Source organism: Amblyomma maculatum, chromosome 9 (genome assembly GCF_055883805.1).
Source record: "Amblyomma maculatum isolate TAMU_Amacu chromosome 9, ASM5588380v1, whole genome shotgun sequence".
NCBI classification, from domain to species: Eukaryota; Metazoa; Arthropoda; class Arachnida; order Ixodida; family Ixodidae; genus Amblyomma; species Amblyomma maculatum.
In genome coordinates, this window is record NC_139352.1 from 52,046,582 (window position 1) to 52,053,922 (window position 7,341).

Sequence of the window (7,341 nt, forward strand, 5' to 3'; positions counted from 1 at the left end):
GTCGGCTGAAGGTCGGCTGTAGGTCAAACATCTGCGTACACGAAACGAGCCGCAGCTACCCCAGTGAAGCTTTCTCTTCAAAAAGAAACTTGAAATTGCGCATTCGATCAAATACGTTTTCCGAGCCAATTCGCAGCAGTGACAGTTGGTCACAAGCATCATTGCAACAAACACTGAAACACTGTACGCGCCATACGTAGATTAATGCCTGTGTTGACAGATTCCAAACGTACACTCTCTAGCTGTGCACTGCACAGCAATATCTATCCGTACCCAGTGGACCCAGACCACATGCTGCCACTGTGACATTTTTAGGTGAGTTAAGCGGTCACAAAAGTTCAGTGTGCGTTACCACTAAAGTCCCCCATCATCGACTGCGCTGGCCATTGCCTGAAGCTTAACCTTGAAATACTTGCCTCGAACAAAACGTAAAATCACACAAGCTGTGCTGACTCACATACCTAACATCACATTTTTCCTGCACTGCACATACATTACTGAACTGTACAATTTTCCTGCAGGAGATATCTTAGATTTTTCAGTTATCATTGATAATTCAAGGGAAGTACGAAAAACAAGGCCCAAACACGAATGAATGACTGGGACTTTATTAACTCCACTGCACCTTGTAATGCCACCTTATCCGCACTGTACAGTTACAGAAGAAGCATTTTCAATTTTGTCCGCTGCAAAAAAATGTGTCCAGTCGATGATTTCGTCACATATCCTGTGCTTACGGACGATGTTATTCGTATCCACGAGGCAGACGAATCCGGCTGCTGACGCAGATGGGTGACCCAAAGAGCACGTTCTTTCGGCGGCGGCATATACACATTCTGTTGCATGGACGTCCCCAACTTCCTAACGGACACTGGATAAAGAAAATAAGCGATGACAGAGTCATTTTTTCCATGCGTTTTTCCTGCTTACGGGAGAGCGAGATTTTTTGAAGCTGAGCGGCATTTAAGTGCTACTCCAAATGAAATAAATACTCATTGCTTAGACACCAAAAATCAATAAACTTTCTACTCAAGCAAATCGAAGGCGTGGACAACGCGTTCTACGCCGACGATATTACGGTGTGGACGGCTCGAGCCGGGTCTGATGCCTGGATGGAGGAAGCCTTGCAGAAGGGGGCAACGACCGTGCACGAGTACGCAAAGTCGTGCGGACTGAGCTGCACTCTCTAGAAATCAGAGCTGCTTATGATCCAACCGGGAAAATCCAAGAAAGAGCTCCCGCCGACCGCGATCGTCCCCATCGACGGAACGACCATCAAGCCAAGATTAGGATCCTTGGCCAACTACTTCTGACCGACGGGAAGGCACACGCCGCCGTCAAAAAGATAAGGACTACAACCGAACAGATACTCAGTATGATTAGAAGGGTATCTAACAGAAACGGAGGCCTCAAAGAGGACGATGGCATGCGCCTGATACGGGCGTTCGTCGTGTCGCGGATTACATACTTCGCCCCCTATCTCCAGCTGACGAAGGCGAACAGGGACACCCTAAACACGATGCTTCGTAAGGCAACGAAACAAGCACTGGGCATGGCCATATACTCGTCCACGCAAAGACTGCTAGACATTGGTACCCACAACATGGTGGATGAGCTAATTGATGCCCACCTCTCTAATCAGAGAATCAGGCTTAATCACACGGAACACGGACGAGCCGTCATACGCAAGATAGGATGGCAGACTGAGCCAGTACCCATCAAGGAAGCCCTTCTAGAAGACTGGAAAATGACCATTCAGACTAAACCCTTTCCCCGAAACTTGACGCCGGGCAAGGACGACAAGAGGCGCACCGCGCGGGCCATATAGCCGTAGCCCGGAAGCTGGAAGAGAACCCTAGGGTCCTCTACACGGACGCCTCGTTCCGAAAACACAGTGCCCGTGCAGCCGTGGTGGTTACGTCAAAAGACAGGCTGATCGTCAGCGCGTCCATAAAGACAACAAATCCCGCAGTTGCCGAAGAAGCGGCCGTGGCACTCGCACTCGCACAACTGAGCTTGGAAACCGTGGTCACCGACTCAAAGACAGCCTACAGAAGCTTCCGCAGGGGGTAATCTCCTCCGCGGCTCGAGCCATTCTATCCAAGTGCAAGCCTCCGAGAAGAGCCATAGAGCTCGTGTGGGTCCCGGCTCACTTGCAGGTAGCAGGCAATACCATCGCAGACTACCATGCCCGAGAAATGTCAATCCGGGGCGAGCACTAGCCGGAAGAGCTACCGCATCCGGTTACCAGCTTTCGGGGGGTGCAGACTGCCAGAACCACACCCCAAACTCACCAGGCAACAACAGACGATCCTGCGTCGAGCGCAGGCGGGATCTTTTGCGCATCCCGTACTGATGAACCGCATGTACCCTGCGGAACACGATATGCTCTGTCCTTTTTGCAATAACGAAAGGGGCACCCTGCCGCACGCTTTGGCAGAATGCACAAAAATCAAGACCCCCCTCCCCCCTCTCCTCCCCTTCCCGCCAATACCCCAAATCCCCAACCCCTTGAGCGATGGTAGATCTCGTTATCCAGCCCCGCCCTATCGATTCAGCTTGCACTGACAGACAAGGGCCGGGAGCGGCTGTGAACATATGGGTCCCGTAACTAGGGAACCACCCCTTCTGGTGCCTGCATGCACCACCGAATTATTTCAGGCCTAATAAATGTTGATTCCTCCAGCTCCTCCGATTGACTTCGCGTCCTTCAAATGGCTACATTTAAGTATGCTTGGAGACAACAGCTAATACACGCAAAAGAAAAAAAAACAATTTTTTGCTTCTTCAAGCTATAGAACACTTGCTGATCTGAATACAAGCATTCTAGATCGTTTATTTTACGACTCAGCTACAGGCTATACATGACGTGAACAACTAAGACACTTATAATGTTGCGTTACAACTGCTTGTCAGATGCCCCCAGTCAGAGAACTGATTTTTTACAAGCCTCTCGAAGAGTAACAATATTTATGTCCTGTTTTGGCGACCTCCTTTGCGGTTAGAATGTTTCCTTAAACCGGCTGCATGTCTGAGCAGCTGCGCTGTATGAGAAGGAGATCGAATTTTCTTCAAATTATGTTTCGCTTTTTACAAAAAAGTGCGAGGCTTTTATGAAGCGACATTTTGGCCATATGTTCGTTATGAAAAGCCGCATATGCTACTTGATTTAGCGCGTATCATAAAAAACTCTGCCATCGAACACACGTCACAGCCGTGATCCGAGGGCTTGCGAGTTGACGCTTTCAGCAAAGAAACGCTGATCCTGTGCGTTACTATCAAACCGAACGAACCTATAGATGCGCACTTTAGAATTTTTTAAGACTTGCGTCACCGTCGAAGCGCTTACAGCCAGCCTGAGCGTCATTGCCTCCTTGATCGAAGTGTTCACTTTTAAGTCGTGTAATATACGGCGTGTTGTATCGTCATCCCGTCTCGCGATAAAGGTTATCGCGATGTCTGCTCGCGGCTTGTCGCTCTATTACGTGCTTGCCTGCGCATGCTTCGGCAGTTCACGAAGGTATTCAACCGTACGATGATCCATGCACGCCAGCTGCAGGTTTGAGGCTGCCATTTGAGCACCTGGTAATAAAGCTTCCTGCTCCCTGGCTCTATTGTCTGGATAATTCCTCGGAGGAGGCTGTTACTTTTTTCGCTATGTAAATCATCGTAACAGTTGCAACGGGCAATATCGAACGTTCGTTCCGTGTAGCTTAACCAATGCTTCTTTCGTTGATGAAAGTGTATGATACGATACTCTTTTTACGGAATGTCGGAAATGCTTCCTTCATGCACTCAGTTTGACGAAAATCCTAATCCTTTTTGTTGTTAAGCGCCTTCCGAAAATCTGCCGCACTCTCTTCTCCACATAGCATCAAGTCTTTTATGCGTTGAGTTGAATAACGTATGCTCCCTAAGAACCTATTAGAGAAAAAAGTTTGGGGACACTTAAGCCCCGTTGTTAAGGGTGTGATGGCTGCCGTCTGCGGCTCCTTGTCGATTCTTGTTCGTCGAATAACAGAATAACACGTCGCTAAAGAAGAAGAGAAAGACATCTGCTGAGACAAGTGAGGAAAAGAGACATGCGCTTCTATAGTGCTGATTTATTCCTTTCAACATTTACCGATTAACCCGCATTCACCCCCGTCTCGTTCATCACTTCATTACTAGTTCCTCAACTTTTTCTTCTCTTATCTCACTCATACTTAGCTCTTATCTCACACATTATGTGATGTACCACCAGACATAAATACAAAGTTCCGCTTTACGCAAGCCGCACAAACGCGCCTGCATCCCCTATGGGTAGCGTGTCTGATTCGAGATACAAGGACATCCATTTCCATCTCAAACGAACTCCCCAATTTGACAGATGCTCTCAACGTGGTCGTGCGCTCTCTGACGTCGCACCACACGCTGACGAATCAGTGCGCTTCCACATCACTTGTCAGCTACCGCCTGCAAGGTCACTACGAAAGCTTCACTAAGCCATGTAAACCTAAGGTCACCGTGCTGAGCCGGAGGCACTACTGCGCATGCGCCGAGCAACAGGTGCGCCGCGCGGGACGTCACCGCCGCCTACTCTGCCGCCTTGCTGCGCTGAATAGTGTTCCGCTCGGCCGCCGCAGACTCGCTCGATGCGCGTCTTGCACATGCGGAATAGCTACAGATGCGAAGTGCGTTATGTCAGAGTTGCGCCGCCTTCGACTTTACAGGCTCGCTGTGATCGTCGAGCATGTGCGATAGCTACATATGACGTCATTACTAGGTCACATTAAAAAGCAGGACGAAAGCCTTCGCCACAGATGCAGCCACTCATTTATAAAACATTGCATGGACCATGACATCTGCCGGGGTCGAAGGTGTCGCTGCAACCGGAGCTGCAACACCCGGTTTAGCCCTCATACGACATCTTTAGTTTGCCAAGGGACTGACCACGGTTGCCAGCAAGACCGGTTTTTCAATCGTAAAAACGATGCCGAAAACCATTTCAGTTTTAGCTGCCGCACAATACTGGGTAATCGCTGCGTACGTCTTAGCTAAATAAGCGACAAGCAGATGTTAAACAAGCTGCGACTTAGATCTTTGCTACATGTAACTGTGCGTACAAGCTTTCGTGACACACTTAAGGTTTAACTGGAGCTAAACCAAAGCAGTTTTTTCTCGCTCACAAAGACGACAACGCTAGATTTGGGAGGGGGGGGGGGGTGCAGCAATGGGATAGTTAAGCGGGCGAGTTGGTGATACATTATAAAAAACAAAAAAAAAAAAAACAGCGCGAACAAACGGGGACGAAAGGAAGAAACCACAGGAACAAACGCAATGGGGTTACTCTATACAATCTGACTGGAGCTGCCAGCTCGCGCTTCTTGTTCGAGAACGGCAGAGGAGATGTAATTCGAACATTCCAGGACACTTGAGGTCGATAGAGACACACGCTGTCCCTGTGATAGGCCACTTTGGCACGTTCTCACGGCTGGTTTTAAGCGGGGCTTTATAACTACCTATGTTCATGATCCTAGCCAGATTACGCCTGTATATTCACTAATATGCGCGAGATAATACAGGAAGTAATAAAAGAACCAGATATTAACGAGTAGAAAAATGAATATACATGAATGAGCATCCAAAAAAGAGAAGCAGCTGGCCTAATTAACGATCGTAGTAGCTTTGAAGGCAGAGCTAAAGTGCCCTCTTATTGTTTATGTCTTTATTAAAGAGGTTTTCAATGTCTTCTGTCACAATAGTCTATATACTTTAAATATACGTACTTGGCCGGGGCATATATTCTCCTTCAGGGCTGAGTGTACAGGACGGGGGGCACATCTGTTTAGAAAACAGAAAACAAACAACATTTTTGTGGCGAAAGAGCAGATTCTACATTCAGCAGAATAGGCAACGCAGGTTTCGTGAGCTCAAGCGCGCACAATGCTCAGGTGAAAATTGGAGATCAGAAACCTACACGGAAAGAATGCAGAAAGCGGCCGCAGTAACGACACAAATCAAGGTAGCTTTCATTTATAGGCGAGGCGCTGTCAACACGCATATGCCAAGGAGACCACCACTACGAGACTTATGGCGTCGAGAACTTCATGGCGGATGGGACACGCTTATAGGTGGCTTAGCAGGCTTGAGCACCGTACAAACACGCAGCTGTTGTCATCGCAAATATATCACAACTATTATGAGGCAAGAGACGAATACGGATGAAGCATGCACGTTCTGTGAAAACAATAGTTCTTTTCAAAAGAATAATAATGGGCACCAATAATCATCGTTTCGGTGGTCTGCGTGAGCTATGCGCATAATTTATGAATCCAACTTGCCCGAATGACAGGCAATAACATTTTATACACATTTTAAATTTCCATTTTATTTCAAGCTGGTGTATTTATTGATGTGCTCATTAGCTTGAATATGAAGTATTCTTCGTGGAATTATATAGTTAGGTAGAAAGTTAAGAAGATTTTAAAGTCGGCCTGTCTCATGAGCCCTAGTAGAACGTGGAAAGAAAAGATAGGCTCCAGCATGCCTAGTAACACGAAAGAGAATTCTTGTGAAAGTAACTGGCAAAAGGCGCGGCTTTTGTATATGTAAAAAAAAAAAAAGAAGAAATGAGAATGTGGCTACACTGATTCGCGCTTTGTGATTAAAAGGTCAGAATAGAATCATTACACCACCAATCGTTTTAAAACGTCAAATAGATAGCCATCACACAAAAAGGAAATGATGATAAAATTAACTCATAAGCAAATTCCTTCGATGCCTGCTTTATGACCTCGTATGCTTTTCCTTTTTGGCGAAAGAAATGCAGAATTACCACAAGCGGAAGCTCTTATCTTACTGTCTCGCCTCATCGTAGTGACATCAACAAGGAGGTGCTCAGCTGTTGGAAATACGTCACATTTTCCGTGCGCCGGCGCCATCCGAGAAGTGCGATGAGCTCAAAAATTTTGCTGACCTTATATGAAAAGAGGATCATTCTCTAAGTTTCGGTGGCGCATTCTTTATAATCGTTTGTCGCGAGGCAATTAAAATGCGAATTTTGTGAAGAAAAATTGAAATTAATGGGGCGAAGAAGAAATTGGGGCAACTTTGGCCATTTAATTTTCTGCGTCCTCCTTATCTTTATGATGTTGATATCTTAGATTTATATTGTCACAGAGTAAAGTCTCGATAAAAGTCACCGTGAACCACATGCCATGCCAAAACGAACTAGGCAGGCGCCTAAACGTTATATCTTAGATTTCGTCGTCTAGAAGAGGCACGCGCTCGCGATCAGCGCAGAGCGAAGCCAATGACTGCACCGTGTCATTGACCCCCGGGAATACGGAACATAGTCCT

At 47.0% G+C, this 7,341-nt stretch overlaps 1 long non-coding RNA gene across 1 annotated transcript; it reads right to left on the reverse strand.

The window, feature by feature from the left end:
* Positions 1 to 589: 589 nt before the first annotated feature.
* LOC146179071 (uncharacterized) lies at positions 590 to 6,236 on the reverse strand. The gene is made up of 3 exons (XR_014700910.1): positions 5,960 to 6,236; positions 5,769 to 5,823; positions 590 to 871 (listed from the first exon to the last, which is right to left on the reverse strand). It is a non-coding gene; the product is annotated as an uncharacterized LOC146179071 (long non-coding RNA).
* Positions 6,237 to 7,341: the final 1,105 nt, after the last annotated feature.